Below are 27,888 nucleotides of genomic sequence, written 5' to 3'. Positions count from 1 at the left end.
CTGTGATTATAGCGGGGAGCATATGGTTAGTTCCATTCTAATACATTTGAGGTACACTCAGACTAAAAGCAGAACTATTTACCCATGCCAATAAACCTAAATAATCACCTCTATCAAAGGGGATTACTCCTATACTCTTGTATAGCAATATAAACCCAATATAAGCTCTGATTATTATTTGTGGCTGATATGACAATACCAAGAAGGTATTGATTCCATATTCCCCATTTGAGTAACACTCCTTACCCTTAACATTCACACTGTCAGCCCCCACCCCCCCAAGAAGCCTGACAGACACAGAAACAGTGACAACATATTTATTTCTGTTCACTCAGTCTCTGGTGCAGTAACTCGTGACAGTGCAAAGCGTAGATTCAGCTATCTCATCCTGTCACTCGGATGGCAGTCGGTAGTCAGTAGCACTTGATACAGTACCTCCTCAGGTATCCTCCTCAGCGGGGTTGCAACATTTGACAGGGTATCTTCTTTACCCACACCCACTCGCCAGGTATCAGGTCGTGTCTTCCCTCTACTGGAGATCCACAAGCGTCAATCACCTGTTTACCAGCCCCGTGCACTGCTTCAATTAACAACCTACAATACTGCAATAGAGAATTAAATAGCAAATTCAACTATCCATTAGCCAAATTTGGCCCTCCAGGAAGTTTCGTTGGTTGGCACGTGATGATATCAAACAGGCTCAATTCCACAGTTCTGTTTGATCCAGCCCACAGGCTACACAGGAAACTGTAGGCAGAGCATCTATCCACGGTGTTCCTTTAGTCTGATGTCTTGTTGATCTTTCAGAGTTCTGTTCCTTAGTTCCACAGCCTGACACACCTTCCCTGTGAAGTGTGTCCCTTTTTCATAATACAAGCGGCAGGGCAGTCCCCACTGAGCATTTATCTCCATCATTAAGTTTTTGGCAATCACAGAGGCCGTGGCCTCAACCCACTGGGAAAACAGATCCACCATCATTATTAGAGCCCAGGTTTCCCTTTACTTATCAGCAAGCTATAATAGCCAATTTGCCAGTGCATGCAAGGTCCCTCAGGAGCAGGCCTTTGGAGCTGTATCACCTACACCTTTGACAAGCATCACATCGAGATATCACATAGGTGATTACTACTCAAACCCGGTCCCCATGCCCACCCAGTTTTGGGAAAACTGGCACACCATTTGACTCACACCCGGGTGTCGACAGAATATATTTGTCGGGTTACAAAGGCATCAGAGACTTAGGACATGCTAGCCTTCCAGTGCTCTGATGTCACAATAATCCTTCAGCTCCTAGCCCGATTCCTTTCTTGAGCCAGGCCCACTTTTCCTCTTTGGGTGCCTCTGTCTGTATTTGCTGTTATTGTATGCCTTGTACAGCGGGCCTAAGGCAAACCTCAGGTTCCTGTTTTTGCTGTTCTTCTTTTAAGCCTGCATGTCTTGCTGCTGTGTCAGCAAAGGATTTGCCTTTAGCCACAGCTGAGTCCTCATTTAACAACTGCAGTCTGTTTTGGGAGGGCCAGAACCTCTAACAATTCTGCTACCAACCCAGCGTTTTTTTACTGGAATCCTTGTAGCTGTGAGAAAATCCCTGTTTCTCCACAATCTCCCAAAATCACGGTATACCCCAAATGCATACCGTGAATCCGTATAAATTGTAACAGTTTGACCATTTAGCATATTTACAAGTTTCAATTAAATCTTTTCATTCAATCTGCTGGTTCAACACCAGATTATTCACAGTTTATGCAGCCAGACAGGTAACCTGCACAACATATAAACATGGCCCCTTGGCCACCGCATCGAGGGGTCCTGAATAATAACCCACCGGGCGATGCCTACCTCCATGCTCCTGCACCAGCACAGCAGCTCACAACCCATTTCTTTCACTTACATACAGATTACATACAGATGATCCGTCTGAGAGAATCCAGCCCTGGGCCTGCAAGAAAGCTTATTTCAAATCAATAAAAACGCTTTCTGCTGCAGGGGTCAAGGCAATTTTGTCTTTAGACTGCACTAGCCCCCTTTTGCCAGTCGTCACTAGGCAAGTTCGTTCTGAGAAGGAATTCACCCTGCCTTTATTATGTAGTTGCTAATATACTTTTTTTTTCCATCAGAAGATCCAGTACTTGGAGTAGCCCAGCCTTATGGATTCCCTCATCAGGTAAAACAATCACAATACCTCAGAGCTCTATTGAGGTATTTCACATAAATGCTGTCTCATACAGTAATTCCTTATAAATGCTGCAGGGCATCCCAGCCCAATAGGTCTGAGGTATCCCCTACCCACATCTGTTGTTGAAACTGTACATCTTTTCCCAAGCATATTGTGACAGCTTGTATCTCCTCCTTGGAATTTTTTTTACCTCCTATTTGCAGCACCCGCACTTTTGCATACATGCTTCGCGAGTTATTAAATGAAATCTGTCTCCGTTCTCCGTATTATCAGGAAAGCACAGTTGTACATTCTTGGCAACATCAGGTTTTAACCCACTCAAGTAAATTTGTTTCATTACTGTTTACATTCACTTCCTTTTCATCGGCTAACACCAAGGATACTGTCCATAAATTTATAAACCTTTCTGTAAAATCTGAAACATCCTCACTTTCCTTCTGCTGACGTGCTGTTACTTTTCTCCAATCTGTTTTCGGTGGGTAATGCTCTTTCAAAAATCTCCACACTAATTCCCACCCTTCTCCCACATTCTCTCTTAAGGCGTTCTATTTCTTCTTTTTTTTCTTTTTCTGCATATATAACTTTGTTTCATTTCAGTTAATTATTTGTGAAACTTCTGCCTTTGCGCCCGATTCTGTTTGATTGCTTCATCCTGGTTCTGTCCACGTTCCATCAGACAGACTATATTTCTTTTTCAGCTTTTCTTCTACATCTTTTAACTTCTTTTTCTCTGACACCCAGTCAGAAACCTCCATTAACTTGTCTTTACACCAACTCATCTTAAACCCTTAAGAAAAGGGCTTAACAGAGCTACTCCTCGACACACAAACCACAAAACACTGTGCAAACCAGTGGAGTCCTGGCTTTACTGCGCAGCCCTATACCACCCAGGCAGGACCAAATGTTTCTACCAGGGAGGCCACAACAGCATAAACCACAGAAATGTGGCTTTGCCCCGCACACCTGGAGCACAAACCAGTGGAGTCCCGGCTTTACTGTGCCCCACACAAAACTTGGAGCACAAACCGGTGGAGTCCCAGCTTTACTGTGCCCCGCAACACACTGCGCAAACCAGTGGAGTCCTTGCTTTACTGCACAGTCAAACAGGTACCTCAAACAGACCCCTGTCTCCAACACCCAATTACTTGAGGTCCTCGCTACAGCTTTGAGAAAATCCCATTCAGTAGTGTGGAGAGGAGAAGGGACTTTTTAGAAATGAAGAATCCTTGCCTCATTTAATAATGGCGCCTAACTTTTTCTCTCCACCAACCAACGGGAGTTCCATTCTGCTAGTAGGACCCTGCTCGCAGTGCCAATTAAAGAAACATTAAACTATCAGAGTCCTGGTGTTGGTAAAAGAAGAGCTGTTTATTTGGATGCATATGGGAGATCAGCACTCAGCGCTTTTTATACACAGTAACAGAAAAGCTTCCTACTTTTGACATAGATTACCTAATCCCTAAAACGAATCATTAGTTTTCAGTCAAGCTTGGGTAGATGAAAACAACTTCTTATTAAGACTTTCCTTATTGCTTACATTTGCAGAACAAGACATTCAACTTCCCTTTTTACTACATTAAGACATGAGCTGTATTTTTCCACTGACCTATAGATGCCCCCTGGTATGTTTCCACTTGCCAGGGTTATAAGCAGTTAGGAAGCTAAAAGACAAGCAGTTTGTTAGCTTTCATAAAATTTATAACAATCCTTCAAATGTGTACCAGAGTCATTTTCCAATGATCAGTTACTGCAACCCAATAAAGTACATTTGATTATTGTTGATGATTTGAGTCTGTGTGTGAAAATAATGAAATAGAAAAGTCTTTTACCAAATATGTACACCACAGAAACCTTAGCATTATGTATATTGTACAAAATGTGTTTGGTCAGGGTCAGAAAAGAAGAACCATAGCATTAAATACAAAGTACATGGTGCTGTTTAAAAGCCCTAGAGATAAACTACTTACTACATTGGCCTGTCAGGCCAAATTCTTTTCAGTTCAAGGACACTACTAAAAAACCTTTCGGTTACTTGCTGGTGGATTTAAATGCAGACACATCCTATGACTACCATTAAGAACAGGTATTTTTCCTACAGCGGCTTATGTATTAAAAAAAATCTAAAAGCTGATGACTTCACTGCCACAGTCTCAGTTGAAAAACCACATTCCAGTCGTCGACACGCGTTCGGAGAAACTTGACTGTCTTACAGTTTCTGACAAAAGCCAGCCCCAGTCAGCAGAAAGCTATTCTCTGTGGGGCTTCTGATGACCTTGTTCAGACAACCGTTGAAATCGTATTGAACACATTGAAAGGGAACATTCCACTAACTGCTAAACAGTTTAGGGTCCTGAAGAGAAAGCGAAAGCTTATAAAGACTATAGTGAAGCATACTGAAAAAATGTACCTTGTACCCCAGAAACAGCTTGATTGGCTCTGAAAGTGGCCTGGCAATGAGAGTGATGTGAGAAAAAATACAACACGCAGGCTGGATGATGAAATGAGAGACATTCTTCAAAACTCACATCTGACCAAGTATGAAAAAACAAAGTTGTATGTGCTGTCGAAACATTCTGCTCCACCATCACTTGTCAGGTAAATAGTAATTGCCGGCAATGAAGAATTCCAGAGGAGAGTTTTCTGCTAGGGCTGTGAGGGGTGGAACTTCTACGTAAAAGCTTTTCTTGATGCTTGTTTGTGTAGAGGCCAATTGAAAAATGTCCAGATCTGACTTTGCGCATTCTACAGTACACATGCGCTGTGAACAAAAGTCATGTTTAAAATCTTGTCAGCTGAAACGAGTCACGGTCCTCTTCTTGGTTGTCCTACTGTATGTCTTTTGTGAGATGTCTGTCTTCTCTTAACTTGTCTTTTAACAGGCTTTGGTGGCCCCTCACGATGAAATGATGACATCTGTCTTCTTCTCTTGACACCCCTTCTAATGTAAGCAAGACCTGATCCTTCCTGTTGTGGTGCTGTCACTTTAGACATGACAGTGCTTGTAACGTTGCTATCCACATCTATGGCGATGTTTTTAGCTGCCAATGGCATATGCGGCTTAGCAATTTCAAACCTGTATCAGAAAAGTACGGCTTTTCTAAATAGTGCTCTGAAAATATTGCTTATACCTGCACACTCAGGCTACTTAAAAACCAAAGTTCATCAAGACTGTAACTCCTTTGAAAATCTGTCCTCATGTTGCTAGGAAAAAGTTCTTTCTCTTCTTTCTTCACAATAAATTTCTTAATGAGTTTGAATTTCCCTCTGAAGACAGAACTGAGCTGGGTTAACTTGTTTGACTTGTCAGCTGCTTGTTCGGTGTTGGGAATTTCCTTGTGCAGAAACAAGAGAGAGTCTTTTCCTACCATTGTTGAGTACAGTGGTAAAAGTGTACATGGATGGGAGACGTACTGGGAAAAACTAAGCTTACTGCTTGAAGAGGTGTTAGTAGGGCCAGCAAGGGGCATTCACCCTGTGGTCTATGTGGATCACAATGCCCCAGTGTAGTGATGGGGACACTATACTGTAAAAAGACGTCGTCCTTCAGATGAGATGTCAAACCGAGGTCCTGACTCTCTTTGGTCATTAAAAATCCCAGGGTGTTTCTTAAAAAGAGTAGTGGTGTAACTCTGGCGTCTTAGCCAAATTTCCACCCTGGCCTTTACCCATCATGGCCTCCTAATAATCCCAATCTATGAATTGGCTTAATCATTCTGGTCTTCTGAGAGCTGATGTGTGGTGAGCGTTCTGGTGCACTCTAGCTGCTTTCACATCATCCAGGTGGAGTTGCACATTGGTGGCACTGGAGTACCCATAAAAGCACTATAGAAGTGCAAGCAATTATTATTATTAAATTAGACCATGATAAACCACTTTTAATCTGATGGAAAAGTTTTAGTGTTGAGAAAAAATGGAACTGCAGATGCTTCAAAGATTATCGCTTCATCCTTGGCTGTGAATGTATGACTGTCTCTGAAACTTCCTGATAATATGCAAGAATGAAAGTAGCAAAATAGTCAAAAAGTAGGCACTTGAAGTTCACTTTTTTGTTTGTGTTTCCATTACAGAGTCAAACAGATAATACTGCCCAGTATACTTAACATTTTGATATGTTACAGTGAAAGCCTCTTTATTCATCATATTTACTTAGTTCCAGAATTACCTGCTGAGCACAATTTGCAATATTTAATCTTTCTCATGTTCTAGATGATGTGTGTGATACATGTCTCACTATGTCTTCTATCTTTTTAAAAAAGAAATAAAAAATGAGATACAGATGCAGCCATTCAAAACAAGCAGGCGATACCGAATTATTTTGCAGTGCGCTTGACGCAGTTTACCGCAAGTTACCGTATTAATACTGTAATTTCTTGCATAGTGCCGCATGATACCATGTGGTACCGCAAGTAAAATAATAGTATCTGGAAGTTCCGCAAGGTAGAGCTAATAAAGCTCAATCTCTCATGTCTGAGCTGTCACCATCAAAGTCTTTACCGAAGATATTACTAATAGTATTAATAATGAATGACCTTGGACAAGCTGTAAACTCAAAGTATTGCCCTGGTCCACATTCTTTTTTTCATTGACCGTCTTTGTAAAAGTAGCACCACAGCATTTTGCAATCACGCATTTGTTTCCAATCATGCAAAATACAGTAATTTTTGAGAATTTCTGATTCACCATGCCTTTCACATGCTCATAAAATATATTGATTTAGGAACATAAACATATTACTGTATGCAAACTGTACTGTATACAGTATGTATATGTAAATGTAATGTCTTTACTGTGCCCGTTTAAGTATTGAATATTTATATGGAATTTTACCACTGAAGGGAAATCTTAGTAGCTGAGCATAAAAAGAATAGGTTCAATTCCTGCTGTCCTGTGTGTGTGGAGTTTGCATGTTCTCTCTGGGTTCTCTGATTATTCTCCTTATGTGTGATATGATTTTCTCTCGCACTCCAAAACATACTGGTAGGTTAATTGGATTATGGGAAAACTTGCCCTGGTGCGTGTGTGCGTGTGTGTGCGTGTTTGTCTGTCCTGTGATGGACAGGCGCTATGTCCAGGGTGTATTCTGTTTTGTGTCCGTTGTTTGCTGGGATAGGCTCCAAATCCTCCATACAGGATAAAAAGATTAGAAAATGGATGGAAGTAAAAGGAATGTGTGGATGGGACTATACAGTGTTAGAAACCCACTATGAGATGGCAGCATCTCACTGAGGATAAATTATTTTATAGTGCTGGCTTAAGGAAACAGCCTTTCCACCTCTCTTGCACATCAGTATCCATACCTAGTTAGTTATTTAAACAATTTGCCTCTTAATATAAACATCTTAAGATGCTGGCTCTGTGGATCAGCATCAGCTTTATTTGCCCATTCCTTCAATTCATGCGCATCCAACACACAGTTCAATGCTAGCAACTACACAAAATCTAAAATACAATCGTCATTTCAGGATCTACAGATGCAGCCATTCAAACTTCACGGTACAAACCCGTACCGCACGCAACTACCCACAGGCCACCATGGTGTACCGCAGTACATGATTGGCTGGCCAAAATGACCGACAGGGACACGTGTGGCGCATTGGTCGTTGGTAAAAAGATTAAATCATTTAATCTCTTTACTGTGCACATTTTAATCCTCTTAGTATTGAATATTTATATGGAATTTTACAACTAAAGTAAAGGAACTTTAGGAATATAAACAAATTATGTAAACTGTACTGTATCTGGCTGGTATTGGTAGTTTAAAGAAAAAATACACACCAGCATTCCATTTCTCCCTAAACATTTTAAGCATCAGTCTTACATGTGGTTATTTTGGAAACGCTTTTCTGTGCTCCTTCTGACAATATTACTATACATTTATTTACTTTGTGAGAATAGTGATACTTTTAAGCTTTTCTGCGAGTACGCTCGTTATCGGAGTAAACAAAAGCATACTTTTAGAATTTGATTAATAGGGAATATAATATGGAATCGCATATCTAAAGAAATGAATAACGATATAATTATATTCATGTACTGTAGCACAAACAGTAGTATAAGACTTTATACTGATATGTGTATGGTTGTTTCAGTACTTGATATGTCATTGTGTCTGTGGTGTGATGGTTTAAGTGACTTACTTATAAGCGTGAGGTTGGGTGTTCAAATCCAGCTATTGCCATAAGTTTTCTTTTAACAAATAAACATTTCTTTGAAATATTATGGGCACTATATTGACCTTTTTATATTTCTAAATATCACAACATGTTCGTACTGTATGTACACAGTGGTACCGCAGGGTGTAGGGCGCAAACCCATGTGAGCCCGAAAGCCCTACATCAATGTAGCACATTTCCCCGGCGCTGCAGAAGCGTGTGAAGAATACAGATCACCAATTAAATTTCAGCCTTAGCCTGTCTCTGCCCCCGCTGCGATTAGAATATACACAAAGGATGGAAATCTTTAGAGTAGATGATCAGGTGTTTCGCAGACGTAAGCATAGTACGCAATTCAGGCTTTATGAACTCACACCTGGGATTCGATTAATTAAAAAAACGTATTTTTGTAAAAACTGCACCAGGTATTAGATCTTGTTTATATTAAAGTTATATCACTGGGCAGTGGTGGATGCTGCACTATTTTGGCAGTAACCTGCTAATCTGCTTAACAACTGTAGAAAACATGATTTAATTTCTGTACTGAATGCGTGTTAAATTTAAAAAAATAAAGTGTTTCAAATGTTTAACTAAGAAGTAGTGTAGTCTGCAAAGGAACAATAGGTTTATTCCGTGCTGAAAAGAGAAGAAAGAAAACGCAACGTTTCGGCTGTGAAGACTGACACAGCTTTGCGTTGTGAATCTCTTTTTCTAAGAAAACATTTGTCAGTCTGTCCATGGGGGGAAGGGGGACTGTCTTTTACTGGATGGCTCGCCTATTATTCTTTGAAAATAAAAGAGGGAGGAAGAGTTGTAAAACAGGTTTTCTTTACAATTTATCCAGTGTGGCAATTTAACATACGCCTCAAGCCTTTGAAAGGCTTCTTTGAAAGACTAAAATAGCAAATATTATGGACATTTTATTGAGTTTCTTAGAATTTGAGTAATAGGGAATATAATATGAATTGCGTATCTAAAGAAATTAATAACGATATATATTTATATGTCCCTCTTCTGCACTATGTCTAGTCGTGGCTTTTTTCTGTTTACTTATTTCAAGTAACACCTGCTCCATTTCTAAAACTGCAAAAAAAGTGCATTTTTGTATTTTTTACACCTCTAGCACTTAAACGTCGTTAATTTTCTTTTGCCTTAATTTTTAAACTGAATTTTAGTTTTAGCCTTAAAAAGTTTAAGTTTTCACTATCTTTTGTTTCTTGTCCTACAACTGTTATTATTGATCACCGAATTATTGTACTTGACATGACTTCTTTCATTCACCCCTTTCTGAAAGTCTATGACAAGCAGTGCTAGTGCTGTCTCTGGTGCGATCTTTTGCAGCTGAAATTTCACTATTTTAAATGAATAAGAAATTAGATTGCTCATAAATCTAATCACTTATTCTACATAAACACAGTGTAATTGCTCTCTGAAAATGTTCTTTTTCTTGTTTGTTTTGGAGACCTTGACCAAAACTGATTTGAGATGTCAGAAAGGATTTATTTTCTTTGTGTATTTCTGTTGCAGAAAAAGTGTGCATTTCCTACATTGCTTCGTTTGTGGAGATTTTAACTTTATATTTATGGTCAAATTTCATCTATAAATCGTACATTAATTATTAGCAGTAAATGCTGATGTTTTGCTCCCTCTTACCACAAAAATATATTTGTATTGTAGCTGGGATGAACTTTTCTTCATACGTGTCTCTCCCTACTGCGATTCGAACACGGAACTGTTAAAGATGGCAAGAAATCAGGCACGCAGAAGGAGGAGGCAAATAAGAGTGGCTTAACAGACATACACAGTCGTGTAACTGACAGTTTGAAGTAGCCTATCGTCAAATTTCGCTATGTTGCTGATAGGTTAAGCTTTCGAAACTCAGCCCCAAAGGCATGTGACTGATTTTTCACCCTGTTTCGTTGGTTAAATGCAAGGATCACAAGCACCACCATGTTACCTGGGATGTGTAGTTTTTAATTCAGTTTGAACTGTACTATAACTTGAACTTTGAACTATAACTGTACGTACTGTCTTTGTATTTGGCCAGGGCTTTAAAGAGAGGGCGCGGCAAAAATTTTCGTCTCCGCTTTAAAGGTACCCTCCTTGTGGAAAAATTTGACCTCGAACGTTTGCCCCGCGTACCCAACAGTATAATGAGGGTTAATAGCTTTCAAGAGTTAACAATAATTTAGGAGACCATTCAAGTTATCCAGTTAGTTTGATTGTTTAGTTTAAACTTCTGCAACAGAAATAACACACAGTTGTAATGATGTTGAATGCAGTGAGATGATAAGAGCTTTGAGGAACTCATGGTTTCTATTTCATTGACAATGATAACATTACATTACTATGCCAATGACATTATTTTCAGAAAAATAATGGAAAATAAAATTGTACAGTATAGCTACTACAATATATATATAGATATTACATACAGGTTAGTGTTGGGGTTATCTCACCATTTGTACAATTTGTTTAGTTACTCCAATTGGAACATAGATATCATCTATATACAATGAATGTTATATATATAATTTATACATTATCTAATGTATCAGTTTTAAATGTAACTGATTATAAAATTTAGAATTTTAGTTTATCACAAATATAATAATAATAATAATAATAAACTTTATTTTATATAGCGCCTTTAAAGGTGGCTTCTCAAAGCGCTTTACAGGATGACAATAACAATAAATAAGAAGACTACAACAATAAATAAGAAAATTTCACAAGACAGGACACAATTATGATTACAACAATACAACAGTAACAATAGAGGAGACCGTAGAAGATGGTATTAAGAAGAGCAGAGGGGTGAAGAATGGAACCAGTTAAGTAAAGGCTTTTCTGAAAAGGAGGGTTTTGAGTCTGGATTTGAAGGAGTTTAGAGAAGGTGACTCTCTAATATCCTTGGGCAAAGAGTTCCAGAGCTTGGGGGCATAGCAGGAGAAGGCCCTGTCGCCCATACAATGTAGACGGGCTTGGGGGACAGTAAGGAGGGCAGAATTTGAAGAGCGGAGGTTGCGAGGTGGGGAGTAGGGCGATAAAAGTTCAGACAGGTATTGAGGTGCCAGGCCATGTAAAGCCTTGTAGGTGAGCATGAGGATTTTAAAGTCTACGCGGAATTTGACCGGAAGCCAGTGCAAGGACTTCAGGATAGGAGTAATGTGAACACTTGCACTAGACCTGGTCAGGATTCTGGCTGCTGAATTTTGGACATACTGCAGCTTGTTCAGAGTAGATTTAGATACCCCAGGGAGCAGAGCATTGCAGTAGTCAATTCGAGAGAATACAAATATGTTGATTAGCTTTTCAGCCACAGTTAATGATAGCATAGGGCGTAGTCTTGCGATATTTCTAAGGTGAAAAAAAGATGTTTTGACAGTATGCTGTACATGTGGGTCGAATGTTAAGCCAGAATCGAATATAACCCCAAGGTTTTTCAATTTTGATTGGAGCTCAAGTACAGAGCCATCTACAGACAGGGTTACAGGACTGGCTTTACGAAGTTGATGGGGGGTACCAATAAGCATGACTTCAGTCTTGTCACAGTTAAGATGAAGGAAGTTTTGAGTCATCCAAATTTTTATGTCAGAGATGCAATTAGATAGAATAGAGACAGCCACATCAGTGTCGGGTTTGGTATGGATGTATATTTGAGTATCGTCAGCGTAAAAATGAAAGCTGAGGCCATGTGATCTTAAAAGCTGACCAAGTGGGAACATGTAAATGCTGAAGAGCAAGGGGCCCAGTATTGAGCCCTGAGGGACACCAGACTTGACAAGACCAATTTCAGACCTGTACCCATTGAGAGAGACAAAGTGACAGCGATCAGTGAGGTAAGACTTAAACCATTTGAGGGCAGTGTCAGAGACTCCAAACACAGTCTCGAGACGAGAAAGCAAGATGTTATGGTCAACAGTGTCAAAGGCAGCACTGAGATCAAGAAGGATGAGTATGGAAAGAGAACCAGAATCAGAAGCTATTAGGAGATCGTTGGTGACTTTGACTAGGGCGGTTTCTGTGCTGTGAAGTTGACGGAAGCCAGATTGGAAGGGTTCGAAAAGGTTGTTTGTCATGAGGTGGTTATGTAACTGAAGTGTGACAGCACGTTCTAGAATTTTAGAGAGAAAGGGTAAGTTGGAGATGGGGCGAAAGTTGTTAAGATTGTCGAGAGCCATGTTAGGCTTCTTTGGCACTGGGGTAATAGCAGCAGTTTTGAGGACCGTTGGTACAATGCCGGTGCTCAAGGATTCATGTATTATATTGAGGACAATGGGACAGAGAGAAGAGAAACAGGACTGGAATAAAGTGGTGGGAATGGGATCTAAAATAGATGTGGTGGGTTTCATGCGCGTAACTAGTTTGTTTAGGGATGCTGAGTCAAGAAGAGAGAAGCTGGAGAGACGGGAACCAGAGAAGTTGGATGAGGATGGAGGAGGTGTGGAAATTATATCCGTAGTGGAGAGAATGTGATGCCGGATGTTGTCAATCTTAGAACTAAAGAAATCTAAGAATGTGTTGCAAAGTTGTGATGAGGCAGGTAATGTGGTGGGGCAGTTTGGCTTGAGCAGTCTGTTGATGGTGGAGAAAAGATGTCTGGGATTGTTTTGGTGATTTTCAATGATGTGAGAGAAGTAGGTGGATCTAGCAGACTCTATAGTAACCTTATAATCAGATAAGTAATCTCTCCAGGCCTGATAATGTACATTTAGGCCGGAAAGACGCCACCTACGCTCAAGTTTGCGAGAGGCTGCCTTCATGAAACGCAGATGGTCATTGTACCAGGGGGCAGGGCGAGAGAAGGAGATGGTTCGAGTTTTTAAAGGAGCAAAGGTGTCGAGGGTAGATAAAAGAGCATTGTCAAGTAACTGTATTTTGTCCTCTAGAGGGTCAGAGGAAGAGAAACAGGATAAGGAGGACAGAACAGAATTTGCAAACCTTGGGTGATCAATTGATCGCCAGTTGCGGAAATTTACAGAGCGTGAGGGGGAAGTGTTAGAAACAGGTAATTCCAGATTGAAGAGAATGGCTAAGTGGTCAGAGAGGCCTAGATCAAGGGGGGAGCAGTGGGAGACAAAGGAGTCATTTGCAATAATTAGATCTAAGGTGTGTCCTTTGTTATGTGTAGGGGTACAAACAAACTGAGCAAGGTCAAAGCATCCCAAAAGAGAAAGGAAGTCTTTAGCCAGACTGGAAGAGGTTGAATCAATGTGTATATTAAAGTCCCCTAGAATAAGGATCCTTTTAAATTTAAGGGATAAGAATGAGAGAAAATCACCAAACTCACCTAAGAAGACTCCACTGGGTTTGGGTGGTCTGTAAACTGTGGCAATAATAGTAGATTGGGGGATAGAAACATTTAAAACAAGACACTCAAAAGAAGAGGGAGGAGGTATAGCTATAGGACTTAGACTGTAAAAAAGGTTGTAAATAACAATGATGCCCCCGCCTCTGCCTGAAAGACGCGGAAGGTCAAAGAAACCATATCCAGGAGGAACTAGTTGGTTGAACAGGAGTCCATCGTTTTGTTTGTGCCATGTTTCGGTTAAGCACAGAAGGTCCAGTTGTTTTTCTTTGATAATGTCACATAAAAGAAGAGCCTTGCTGTTAACGGAGCGGGTGTTGAGTAGCGCTGATCTGGCCAGTCTCGGGGATGCGGGGGGAAGCGGAGTGCGGTCCAGGTGCGGTAGTGAGAGGAGATTTTTTAGATCGGCGCCGGTACGTGATGGACTTACAGACGTGCGCCGAAAGGCAGGGATAGAGACTCCGCAGGCAGACGAACGAAGAGAACGGCGTCCTGTGCTGCGATGGATGTAGCGAGTCGGTCGTAAAATCCCAGTAAAACGGCAGTAATCGAATGTGTCTTTGACCAGGAAGTAGCTTTGTTTTAGTTGAAGAAGTTGCAGTGCAGTGTACCTCAGAGACATGATTGATGAAACGAGACGGGAAGGAAATCCAGAGAAGGCGGTAGCAAGAGGTGAAGGTCTTCAGTTGAGTAAGTTCACAATGCAGTGGAAGTCGCATTTGTGAATTTGTAACGTGAAGCGGATGAAAATAGATAAACTAGAAATCAGTGTAATCGAGGAGAAAAAAGAAAAAAAGGGTGACTCAGGGGCAGGATCCGGCATGTTCGCCCCCCGGCTCGCAGGCCCGGTCCGCCCTGGCGACTACCTTAGCCGCCGCTTTTTTTCCCGGCTCCAGCAAGCCCGCGTCCCTCGGCCTTCGCCGGGCCTGCCCTCCACCAGGTGAAGTCGCTCCCCCTGCCACACCAACTCCTGCTAGCCCAAGTCCAAACTGGTCCCCACTCGCTGCAGTTAATCTTGGATGGGAGTCCTCTTGGATGCAGTCCTCTTGGATGGGAGCAAGGTAGCAGGGGTGGCGCACCGTTGCTGCACTCAGACAGATGACAAGCATCTGCTTCCCCCCGGACCACAGCACCTGTCCTCAGCCGCAGGCCAAAGCCTCCCATCCTGGGGGGTTGGTGCCCTTGGTGTTGGGGAGGACGCCGGGCCAGAGTAGGGTTAGCAGTCATAAGTCTCCCATGGCACTTCCCCACTGTAGCGACCAGGTCGTACCCACGCCGGTGGGTGTGGGCACAGCTGGCAGGCCCCTGTGGAAGGGCATCTTCTCTCTGTGGTATCTGTTGGACGGGAGTCGCTCCAGTTCCACAGGTGGGACCACTGCTGGGTAGCCCTTGCCATCTGATGCACCCAGGAGTTGCTCAGGCTCCGGGTGTTCGCTGCCCCTGGGTCCGTTCTCCTTCAGGGTTAATTTCTCTAGGTGCACTTCATCAGTAACATTGGTATCTAAGAGGTAGGGCTGAAGATCATGTTGGATGCAGTCACTCTGCAGACCAGTGAGGAATGTGTGCAAGAACATACTTTGGACTAGAGCAGGATCATACTTCAGGCCAGACTCAGCTTCTTGTGAAGCAAAGATAATTTGCTGTCTCAGATCAAGAGCAAAAATTAGAAAACTTTGTGGTGTCTCTTTACTATGTTGTGCTTCTGTGGTAAGCTGCTTGTACAATTCTGTTGTCCCCTTTTCTTGGTAATGACACTGAAGAATTTGTCTTAGCGTAGGTAAGGTCAAATCCATTAGCCCTCAAGATAACTGCGCAACTGGAGCCCAGGTGTGATGGCCCTAATTACAGCATCAATTATTTCCTCCTCTGGATAGCCCTTATTTAATCCACTTTCTATCTGGTGAGCAAGGCTGGAGAATGATAACCTGTCTTTCTGACCAGGTTCCTCAATCTGACCGGAAGTCTTAAAATTTTTGTGAGATTGATTGTCTCTGCACTGAGTACTGGGAGCTACCAGAATTCACGTCATTAGATAGTGGGCGGAGTTTTGTACCTGGGGGTACTGTAGGGTTAATGCTCACACTGGAGAGTAGTACCATTTTGTCTTGTTTTTCTCTTAGTGACACTTGTTGTGCATTTATTTCTTGTTCCAGTTTTTCTGTTTCTCCATTTATTTGCTGTTTCAGCGACAACAGTGGCAGGGGCAAGTAATTACTCACTCAATTTATCTTAAGCACTTAACAGTTCAGCCATGCCACGGTCCTCTAAGTCCTCTAATTCACCTCTTACAATGTGGGTACTGATCAGAGATAATAATAATAATAATAATTGCTTACACTTCTATAGTGCTTCTCTGAACACTCCATTCAAAGTGCTCTACAGGCAATGGGGATCCCCTCAACCATCACCAATGTGCAGCCCCACCTGGATGATGCAACGGCAGCTATAGTGCATCAGAAAGCTCACCCCACATCAGCTTTCAGTGGGGAGGAGAGCAGAGTAATGAAGCCCATTCATAGATGGGGATTATTAGGAAGCCAAGATTGGTAAGGGTCAATGGGAAATTTGGCCGGGACACCAAGGTTACACCCCTGCTCGTTTCAAGAAACACCCTGGGATTTTTAATGACCACAGAGAGTCAGTTCCTTGCTTTTACATCTCATCCAAAGGATGGCGCCTGTTTACAGTTTAGTGTCCCCATCACTATACTGGGGCATTAGGACCCACATGGACCGCAGGGTGAGTGCCCCCTGCTGGCTCCGCTAACACCTCATCCAGGGGCAACCTTAGTTTTTCCCAGAAGGTCTCCCATCCAGGTACTGACCAGGCTCACACCTGTTTAGCTTCAGTGGGTTGCCAGTTGTGAGTTGCAGAGTGATATGGCTGCGGGTATGCTGCTGAGATCTGAGGGATAAGTGTGTTTTATTAGCTATGTTCTCTCCAGGAATACTAAGAAAGCGGATGAGCTCTATCAGCGTCTCTCTGAATAGTGTGCATAGTATTTCACCAACTTCCTCTTGAAGTTCTCGGAGTGCATACATTACTGCAGCAAGGGTGAACCGTGCTGTTGTGGCTGGGTGTTTACCTGGTGCTGACTGGATTCCTGCCTCTGGTAGTCATTGTACCTCAAGTGCATTCACTGCTCCACCAGCTCCATGCCTCATCTCCACCACTATCAACTACCTCACTATGATGCTGACCTGAATGATCACAAAGGTTGAGTTCTACTAGAGAGGATTCTGCCTGGCATGGTGATGGTCCGCCCTGCAGCCAATCCCAACGGTGCCTCCAAAATCGTAGTGTCCCTGAAGAGGGAAATGATTAAATAAATCACTCAAACTTGTTGCTTCCTCATCAGTGGATTTATCACAAGAGGAAGAGGAAGGCAACGAGAACTCCCTCTCTCCATGTTTCACAGACATAAGCAATAAATAAGGTACTGATCTGAATGAAAATTCTACTAGTAGATAACAGACACACCAATAGAATAAAATAGCACTGCAATGAGAATTAACCAAACTTAGTCCAACAGATTATCATTGCTAACCAAATACTGCAAAATTATGAAAATAGAAAAATAGTATGAAACATTATCCATTACAACCTTGTAGCGGCAATGCTTGTTAATAAGACAGAATTAAGTGTTGCTTTGCTTTCCCAAATAAGGCCCCATCTCTCTCTTCATTGAAGCTATTCATGCAGGCTGATTTAAAGATGTTTTCTTTTGATAAGGGACAGCTCCCAAATGGGGATGCACTTAGCTAAGCCTGGCTATCTTGATCAATGGTCATCCATTGGCGCCTGTCTGTCTAGGGAGTGCCAGATGGACATCTGGACTGCATTCCTAAGTGTCAGGAGTAAGTGACTCATATCTCACCTTGATCAACCAATCAGGGACTGGTAGGGCCGAGTAACCCACGTGGAATTCTGATGCCCATGAAACTTTCAGCCAATGAATGAGCTGAAGTTCGTCCAGGTAAAACAGGCAACACAGAGCTCCGAGACTATTCTGGAGAATTCTAAGGAGAATTCCAGGGGTGCGAGACAATTCCAGGGCAGGACGGCCCAGGAGCAAAAAGGCTCCCAAAGGCAGGACATTCTCACAGCGCGCCTCCTGACCATCCTGAGACTCAGCCTGGACAACCACGAAACGGCCAGTGTGTCCGAGTGCCAGAAGTTTCCTCTGTTCTAAGAGTATAGAGCGGAGGTTGCCAGAGAGTAACCAGAGGATCCACCCGAGGTTAGCACCAGCAGCAAGCCTCGTGAACACGTCGGAACTGTGGACAGCTGAATCACCATTCAGAACTAGCGCTTCATCAGGAACTAACCGGTCCTCTTCCTGACCTGCTGGGACCCACAGTCATCTTTTCTCCTGTGCACAAACTCTTGCTAGTTTCAGCCAAAACTAACTAGCCGGTCTTCAGTGAGCTTCAGCAGCACACCGTCGCAAGCCGCACAGCACAGCCTGGCACCGAGCCAGAGAGCCCGCAGGAGATCTGAATCCCCAGAGACTGGATGAGTATTCAACTTCACTGCATTACAATTCAATTGTTATCCCAACCAGTTGATATCAATTTAATTCCTAAGAGTTATGTACTTGTTTTGAGTATCTAATGTAGAAGTTGTAACCAAGTTCAATTACGAAACGGTCTAAATGAATGATATACTGAACGTATGTCCTCTTGATATATGTAACTCTTCGTAACTGAATGAATATATATCTTTTGTATTCTGATAACCCTCACGATAAGATCTGTTAGGTTTACATGCACATTCTATGTATTCATAAATGTATCCTCGTGTATTAGTACCTGTGTGTGTGCGTTGTTTGAGTTATATCGCATGGTTGGATTCTAAGGCCATTAAAGGAATCAATTTCGTGATTTACGGCTACAATTAATAATTGTCCCCGTAAATGCCCAAACCCTACAGAACTGGTGCCTCGTGAGAGCACACTACAACCTGTTACATTACAAGCCATAAAAAAGACAAGTGAGACAAGTGGCAGAGAGGTATCTTGCTCTTGCACACTGGTGCACTGTGCCTTGATGTCAGTACTGAAATAAAAGACTGATTACTTCTTTTCTCTAGCTTAGACTCTGTTGCATTCCGGTCTCCTGAAGTGGGGGACCTCACCAGTCCTTCTTCACAGAACATCAGTTACTGCTATTTTCATGACATCTGCTGTATATACAGTATGGGTAAGATGGTGCCGACACGGAAGGCTGCCATCCTGTGAGCTCCCATTCGTCCTTGTCTATTTCTTCATTTTTTTGTTGTTTTTCATACTGCTAACTGCACATACTGTTTACTCAGTGATTAGATATGACCCACAAACACTTATAGACACAAGATCGAATATTGGAACAGTTAAATCTACACCAATAATTACTGCCAACTATCTGGACTGTGGTGTCTCACCTGTACCTGTACTGGGAAGAAGATGGCGTCATAGGAAGAGGGGTAAACGGGCAGGCGTTCTGGTATGACTGAGGCAGTGCTGCAATCGTGCCACGCTCCCAAGTATACTTCTTGCTAATGTCCAGTTACTGGACAATAAACTGGATGAACTAAGAGCAAGGCTTGCTTTCCAACGGGACATCAACTGCAACGTGTTGGCGTTCACTGAAATCTGGCTTGACCCATCTGTTCCGGACTCTGCTATACTGCCGGGAGGATTTTCTATTCACCGTCAGGACAGAACAACGGATTCGGGTAAGAGCAAAGGTGGCGGGGTATGCTTCATGGTAAACAATTCCTGGCGCACAGACGTGGAGATTATTTCAGCATCATGCTCTACACATCTTGAACATCTGACAATAAAATGTCGCCCTTTCTATCTACCGAGGGAGTTCACATTGGTAGTTCTCACAGTGGTGTATATTCCACTGTTGGAAATTTCACAAAGGCACTGGATGAACTACACTGTCACCTTAACAGACACGAGAATATACATCCTGAAGGAGCATTCTGTCATGACCACCAGCCAGCAGAGATCAACGCGTAAGCGAGCTAATCAGCATCAGCAGCGGGTTACTATTAACAAGCGCCGCCGCACGAGTTAACACACCTGCAATTGCTCTACCGTGCAGCACGCCGGGTTATTTATACTATTCTAACCTTCTTCCCGTTGCTCGGTATTGAGTTCACTTCTTGTTGCTCTGCCTAGCATTTCTTACCCTTTTGCCATCCTGGAATTCTGTCTACACCTTTTGCCTTCTGACTTCTGATCTCGTCTCGCCCCTTGGATTGTTTGCTATCTGTGCCTATTTCGGATTTGACCCTGCAGCTCTCTTTTCAACCACGATTCTGTCTCACATTTTGGATTGTTCGCCACCAGTGCCTTTACCGGATCTCGACCTACCTTACACCTTCGGACTATGACTCAGCTCCTGGTTTTGCTCTGTTCGCTTACTTACCTCCCAACGACTCCTGCATCTGCATTGGATCCTTTTCACCTCTACAGAGCAGCGTTACACATTCATCATAGCGGGTGATTTCAATGGTGCAAACTTGAAGAAAACAATGCCTAATCTACATCAACACATCAGTTACTGCTACACATCAACTGTCCAATGCGTGGAACAAACATGTTGGACAATGTTTACACTCCCTTCTAGGATGGTTAGAAAGCCCTCCCCCGACCTCCTTTCAGCAAATCCGATCACGCCTCCATTCTGCTACTTCCCGTTTACAAGCAGAAGCTTAAACAGGAGAGGCCAGTGTTAAGAACCATTCAATGTTGGTCAGATGAATCGGATTTTATATTAAAACACTGTTTTGCTACCAGGATTACTGTTCTCAAATATCCAAATCAGAAACCATGGGTAAATGGCAAGATACGAGACAAACTTAAAGCTAGGACAGCTGCTTTCAATTCTGGCTATATGGATAGATACAAAAAATCCAGATATGACCCTAGGAAAGCTATCAAAGTAGCTAAATACAACTACAGAGTAGAATTAGAGTCATATTATCATGGCTGCAACACACGGAACATGTGGAGTGGTATACGCACCATTACAAACTACAAAACGCAACCAAGCTATATAGCACAACAGTCTGCCTGTCTTCCTGATGAGCTAAATTTGTTCTATGCTTGGTTTGAGGTTAGTAATGCAGATCCAGCCAGGAGGATTCCAAAAATCCAAGATGAAAACTCACTGATCATATCCAGAGCTGATGTGTGTAAAGTTTTTAAAAAGACCAATCCATACAAGGCTCCTAGCCCTGATGCTATCCCTGGCTGTGTTCTGAAGGCATGTGCAGACCAGCTGGCAGATGTCTTCTCGGACATATTCAATCTCTCTCTAGCTCAGTCTATAGTTCCTTCCTGCTTTAAGAAAACCACCATTGTCCCTGTTCCTAATAAACCCAGAGTCAGTTGCCTGAATGACTACCACCCCGTTGCACTCACAACAGTTATCATATAGTGCTTCGAGCAGCTGGTCAAAGCATCCATCACCTCCTCACTGCCTGAAACCCTAGACCCACTGCAATTTGCGTATTGCCAGAACAGGTCAACAGAAGATGCTATTGCCACTGCCCTCCATACCGCCCTCTCACACCTGGATATGAAAGGAAGATATGTGAGAATGCTGTTTGTTGATTACAGCTCAGCATTCAATACCATAGTGCCCTCAAAGCTTGACATCAAGCTCCAGGACCTAGGACTGAACACCTCTCTTTGTAACTGGATCCTGGACTTCTTGATGGAACGTCCGCAGGTGGTTAGGGTGGGCACCAACATATCCTCTACCCTGACTCTAAACACTGGTGCCCCCCAAGGCTGTGTCCTTAGCCCTGTCCTCTACTCCTTATTTACCCATGATTGTGTCGCCAGGCATAACTCAAACTCCATCATTAAGTTTGCAGACAATACAACAGTCATCGGCCTGATCACAGATGGTGAAAAGTCTGCATACAGGGAGGAGGTTGAAACCCTGGCAGCATGGTGCTAGGAGAACAACCTCTCTCTGATTATCGGTAAGACTAAGGAGATGATTGTGGATTATAGGAAACACCAGGGAGGAGATCACACACCTATCTATATCAATGGGACTTCAGTGGAGAGGGTCAGCAATTTTAAGTTCCTGGGAGTTAACATCACAGCGGAATTAACCTGGTCTCAACACGCCAATGTCGTGGTCAAAACAGCACGGCAGCCCCTATTCTTTCTCCGCAGGCTAAAGGCAATTGCCATGCCATCACATATCTAGGTCAACTTCTACAGGTGCACTATTGAGAGCATCATTACTGGTTGCATCACTGCCTGGTATGGGAACTGCTCCGCCCAGGATCGCAAAGTACTGCAGAGGGTGGTGAAGTCAGCGCAGCTCATTACCAGCTATGAGTTACCAAACATCCCGGATATCTACTCAGCTAGATGTCTTAAGAATGCCAGGTCTATTCTCAAAGACCGTGGTCATCCCAGTCACAAACTGATTTCTCTCCTACCGTCCGGTAAACAGTATCGAAGCATTCGGTCAAAGTCCAACAGATTACGGAACAGTTTCTACCTCCAGGCAATAAGACTGCTAAATAGCCAACATGCAGCTCCTTTAGCAAATCACCCATAATGGCTACATGGACATACTGTTTTCACTGTACTGTGCATACTGCACTACTTGGACATAATATATTGCATACACCATGGACACTTAGCAGCTCTAGTTTTGTCTGTGTTTATTTTATTCAATTTCCATTACATTATTATCTATTATTATGTAACCTTATTTTTTGTAACCTTTATTTTGTGATTCCCCCCCTCACTCTGGTGAGCTCGTAGAAAAGACATTTTATTGCCAGTAACTACTGCTGTATGCTGTATTGTTGTGCATTTGATAAGTAAACTTTGATTGATTGATTGACTGATGACAGTCATGCCATTGCACTTTTTTCTGTGCTGTAGAATTTGTCATTTGAGCCTTCATACTGTGACTATTGTTTTAAACTAATAGAATAATATTTTAGTGCCTTTTTGTTTATAATTCTCAGGTTCTCAATCTCCAAGAACAACATTTTGTAACATTAGTGTTCAGAAGGTTATGTAGGAAGGACTGCAGTTTTTTAAGTGCTAATGTGATGTAAAATTGAGATAGAAACACTTAACTCAGTCAAAACATAACATGTAGTTTAAAAACATGAACTCGCATGGTTTTGTTGAATTATTGGAAGCTGATCACGCGAGAGGAAGCAAACAAGGTACTTTATCCCTGAGCACTGCAGCAGGGCAGAGTTCCTGGTGAAGAGTACTTTACTTGGTCAACAATAACGAACCAAGTTAATTATAAGTATATTATATCTACCTGTGGCGGCGCCCATGCAGGCAGCAGCCCAGCAATCTCTCTCAAATGGATCTTTTTTCTTTTTTTTGTTGCTGTTATTGTTGTTGCTGTTCTTAGTTCTCAGTCTCTCTCTCATCAATGATCAAGTACATAACTTACGATCGACAAGACTCTTAGACATCTGAACAAGATCCGCAGGACTATCACTAAGTCTGAAAGATCTGGACTGCATCAGCTTGTACGGACTTCGCCAACAAGGCGTGGAAGCTACAGTATCACCTGAGTAAGATAACCAAGCAAGGAGGTGTCGTAAGCGATGTGAACGAAAAGGAAATTCAGTAAGCGGGCTGGGCTGCAAACTAGACTAAAGGACGAACGCAACAAACACCCTTTACCAACCCTTTTACTTGCTAATGTCCGATCCCTTGACAACAAACAAAATGAACTCAGACTGAGACTCCCCACACAATGGAAAATTACAGACTTGGCTAAACACAATAGACGGGTTCTCTGCCTTCCGCATGGACAGAACTACAGAGTCCGGTAAAACCAGAGGTCGGCCCCCTCCTGCACTTTGGAAACTTAGACCACATCACTCTGAGTGAAACCAGTGGTCAGAACGATAAAAGTGTGGCCTGAAGGAGCTGAATCAGTCCTGCAGGACTGTTTTGAATGCACTGACTGGTATGTTTTCAATGAGGCAGCCACTCAAGGATCACACACTGACATACAGGAATATGCATCATCAGTCACTAGCTAAATCAAGAAATGTGCTAATGATGTTACACTCACAAAAGAAATAATAACTTTTCCCAACCAGAAACTGTGGATGAACAGTGAGGTTCGCATATTAATCAAAATAAGGGATGCAGCATTCAGATCAGACAATAAATCAGAACTAATTCTAAAGAATGGTATCAAAGATGCAAAAAACACACTCAAACAGGAATTAAAGGAACACTTCAGCACTAATGACCCATGGCAAGGTATACAGACCCTCACAGACTACAACAGGTAGAACATCTGTGCTTCTGTCCATGATGCCTCCCTGCCTAACGAGCTCAACAACTTTTAAGCTCGGTTTGAAGCCAGCAACACAGAACCAGTCAACATAGCTGCACCCTCCGCAGCTGACCAGGTGCTCTCGCTGTCTGCAGATGAGGTGAGGAGATCTTTGCTAAAAGTGAACACACACAAGGCTGCAGGATTCACACACATATTCACACACATTTTCAATATGTCCCTGGCCCAGGCTGTAGTCCCCACCTGCTTCAAGACAACCACCATCATCCCAATACTGAAGAAAACCACAGTGACATGCCTTAATGACTACCGCCAGGTGGCACTTACTCCTGTCATCATGATGTGCTTCGAGAGGCTGGTCATGGGGCACATTAAGGACACCATTCCAGCCAGACTGGACACATACCAATTCGCTTACCTCCCAACAGATCCACAGATGATGCAATCTTCATTGCCATATACACTGGCTTATCCCATCTGGATAAAAAGAACACATACACAAGACAACTATTCATTGACTTCAGCTCAGCTTTTAACACCATCATTCCAGAGAAACTAGTCAAGAAACTCAGTGTGCTGGGTCTTCAACTGGATTCTGGACTTCCTGACAGGCAGACCCCAGGCTGTCAGGGTTGGAAACCACACCTCAGGCACACTAACTCTGAACACTGGGGTCCCCCAGGGTTGTATGCTTAGTCCAGTGCTCTACTCCCTCTACACCCATGACTGTCATGACTGGCCAAACATAACACCAACTTCATCATCAAGTTTGAAGTTGACACCACAGTTGTAGGTCTGATCACAGACTATGATGAGAGGGCCTACAGGGAGGAGGTCAATCTCCTTACAACGTGGTGTGAAGACAACAACCTCACCCTCAACGTCAGCAAAACCAAGGAGCTAATCGTTGATTTCAGTAAACTGCAAAACAGTCATGCCCCTATCCACATCAATGGGATTGAAGTGGAAAGGGTCAGTAACTTCAGATTCCTTGGCATTGTAATGGAAAGTTACTGAGATAAAGTGCTTTATCCTAAAAATATTGTTTACGGGCAGAGCTGTGATGCAGAAGCAGCTGGATTCTTAGAACAAAGTGTGATTGCACCCAGCGAGTCAAGGGCACGGGATGTTTTAATAATGCTTATCTCTGCTGAAGAAAAAGGAGGATGAGAAACTATTTACGTAACTACTTTCTTTCTTTGCTTAAAGCAGAAAGCTATAAGGAATGGTAAATTACTGCTTTACCTGTCCTTGAAGCATCAGCTAAAAAAGATATAAAACAAGGGACTCTCCCTGCTCTCTTTGAATTAGCCTTCACTTCTCTGCACAGACCAGTGATTGCTTTTTCCCATATTGCAATATGAATAAATGCCTTACTGAGTGAATGAGAACACCTTCTTTGATAAAGATTCCACGACAACTTTGGCGATGAGGATGGGGTCACAAACCTGATTGCGGACGTCTATTGGAACTCCATCCGGACCTGGACAATTTTCGTGAATGGGACGAACCTCAGGGGATAAATACTTATCCTTTTAGAGAAGCGTCTGGAGAAATCCGTGGTCGTATGACATCAGTAAGTGATCCTTTAAAAGAACTAATAGTTTGAAAAGAGAGCCATAGGGGTGTCCCTTCAATAAGTCAGGGACTTATATCAGGTCTGGGACCTGGCAAGTCTGGGACTCGTGAAAAGAACATATCTTAACACAGACGTGTGGTTTTTGCTCTGCTGAGTAGATAATATGATATTGTTCTGGAAACAGTGAGGCATTGTCGACAATGGGTAAAGAGAGCTCTAAAGGCAAAGCTGGGCAGTATGGCCCAGCCAAGTTCATGTACGATACATTTGGTAATGTGGGAATAAAGTGTCCTCCCCTTTAGAGTAAGTTGGGTTTTCCAGAGAATGGCAGCTTTAGTCCACGATAGGATGAACATCCTATGGAGAAGTTGCAGGACAGGGAAAGAAAGTAGATTGGAAATGTTTTGAGCTGTGGAGAAACAAGGCACAGGCTAGGAAAAAAAAAAGAAGCACATAAGAAAAAGATGACCAAACTCTGGGTCTTCAGTTTCCTATGATAGAATGTCCAAACGCCCAGGGCAGTAACCCTGATTTAGTTTTTCGTCCGTGGAAATTAGAGGAACTGGCAGCCGTAATTGGCGAACTATTAAACTATTAAACCCCAAGACAAAAGACAAACAGGCGAAAACACACCACCGCCTTGCGGCGTCTAGTCACTCAATGTAAGCCCATGAGCAGTGAACTAGAGACTGTTTTTTTTTTTCAAAAAGACCCTGAAGCTTGACTACTGCGATGTGCGTGACACGTTAAAACCAGGAGTGGTATATGACGCTGCCATAGGCAGTGGCTATCAGAACCAGCTAAACGCCATTTGCCAGAGAATAGAAGCAAAGTATCCCCCTAAAATGGACTGGTTCACCTTGAGATAAACCAAGCAAAAGCCTGGAGAAACATGTAATGATTTCTTGGAAAGACTGGCCCCCCTCTGCAGTAACCTCAGTGGCCTGCCCCCGCCTGCCCCTATTGACAACGGCTCAGTATATGAAACTCAACTTACCCGTCTTTTTGTGGATGGCCTGCTTCTCGAAATAGGGAGCATGGTAAAAAAAAACTCATGCATCGGTTGGGACATCGCCTGGTTGACAGAGGTGTGTGGCCATGCTTATCATGCTGAGAGACAATTAGCATCAAAGAACGAGAGAAAGGCATGAAAAGAAAGCCATCAGCTACACCAGCTCCAGATGGCCCAGCTCCAGTTCCATCAAAGAGGAAGAGGATGGGGCCGTGGCAGATGAGGAGGCTACCAAGGAAGAGGGAGAGACCGAGGAGAAGGAGACCACGATGCATGTTTTCACTGTGGAAAAACAGTGGGCAAGAAAATGCCCCAACAAGGAGGGAGGAGAGGAAGATGATGGGGGCTGGGATTCAGGCCCCCCAGCTGGAGTAACAGTCAGCACACCATGGCAACGAGAAAAGAAAGACTGACGGTCCCCACCAGAAGAGGTAGGCCCTGAGGACACCGCTTTCATACCGCCTGCCATCTCCTCCCCTTCCCAGCTGCCCAAAGTCACTTTGCATATTAATGGCGATCCCTATGACTTTTTAGTTGACACAGGGGCAACCCGTTCCCTGCTTAGAGACGACGTACACCGTTTCAAGCTCTCATCGAAATCTTTCCTGACTATAGGAGTAACTGGCACCCCGACAAAGGCTCATTTCACCACACCACTCACTGTAGAATACCAGAAGCATGGGATTGGGCCTACCAACCATTCATTCTTACTCTCAAGAGAATGCTCTGTTAATCTGTGTGGCAGAGATTTGCTCTGTAAAATCGGCCTCATCATTGTCTGTTCAGAACAAGGGCTCGAGCTAACCTGCAATGAAGATTGCTTGCCTCGAACCATGGTTGTCCAACTCTCCCCCACGGTCCCGGACTATTACTACAGCTGGGACCTATTAGGAAAGGATGTGGGTCAGGTTTCCCAGACGATTCTAAATGATGCAGCCAGGCTGTGGCCTGGCCAGGGCAATTTTCAAAATGGTCTATTGATAAGTTGCAGTGTACGGCCTCGGTTAATTTCGGGGGCCCGGATGAAGGTTTTGAGGAAGTCTGGTTTAGAAATGGACAGTGTAGCGATAGACTAAAAGGGAATGGTTATCTGGTCTCAAGGGATTTTGCTGCCTTTGCCGTGACCCTGACTACTGAGCAGCAGTCTCTGTATCGGGTAGGGACGCACCCACACATGTCTCTGGCAAAAGCTGCAGGCTTCTGCTGGCAAGATGTGGGCGTCTTTGTCCAACAGTGCGTTACTAGCCAAGCATGGACAGCCCCAGATGCTGAAGGCATTGGGCGTAACTCTGCTCTCCAGGCTAGCTGGCATCCCTGCTCACCTGTTTTTAACACCTGGAGGACAGTG

General features: G+C 43.1%; 2 long non-coding RNA genes and 1 pseudogene across 3 annotated transcripts in view; 2 read left to right on the top strand and 1 right to left on the bottom strand.

Moving 5' to 3' along the window:
* The window catches only part of LOC148646885 (uncharacterized), a 33,377-nt gene extending 22,534 nt beyond the window's left edge, over positions 1–10,843 (top strand). The window contains exons 5-6 of one of the 2 annotated variants that reach the window (XR_015927651.1): positions 2,118–2,164; positions 5,056–10,843. This is a non-coding gene — a long non-coding RNA (uncharacterized LOC148646885). Of the gene's footprint in view, positions 1–2,117; positions 2,165–4,595 lie in introns of both variants that reach the window. The other variant, XR_015927650.1, reaches the window with a different exon arrangement.
* On the bottom strand, positions 304–10,061 carry LOC148646886 (uncharacterized). Its single transcript, XR_015927695.1, has 3 exons — positions 9,982–10,061; positions 1,840–1,939; positions 304–532 (listed from the first exon to the last, which is right to left on the bottom strand). It is a non-coding gene; the product is annotated as an uncharacterized LOC148646886 (long non-coding RNA).
* Positions 10,844–25,728: 14,885 nt separating the features above from the next.
* LOC148646884 (uncharacterized) lies at positions 25,729–27,203 on the top strand (annotated as a pseudogene).
* The last annotated feature ends 685 nt before the right edge of the window (positions 27,204–27,888 follow it).

The sequence above is a fragment of the Lepisosteus platostomus genome, chromosome 16, assembly GCF_059453375.1.
Source record: "Lepisosteus platostomus isolate fLepPlt1 chromosome 16, fLepPlt1.hap1, whole genome shotgun sequence".
Classification (NCBI taxonomy): Eukaryota; Metazoa; Chordata; class Actinopteri; order Semionotiformes; family Lepisosteidae; genus Lepisosteus; species Lepisosteus platostomus.
The sequence above is the reverse complement of the archived record's forward strand: the minus strand, read 5'-3'. Positions and strand labels throughout refer to the sequence as shown.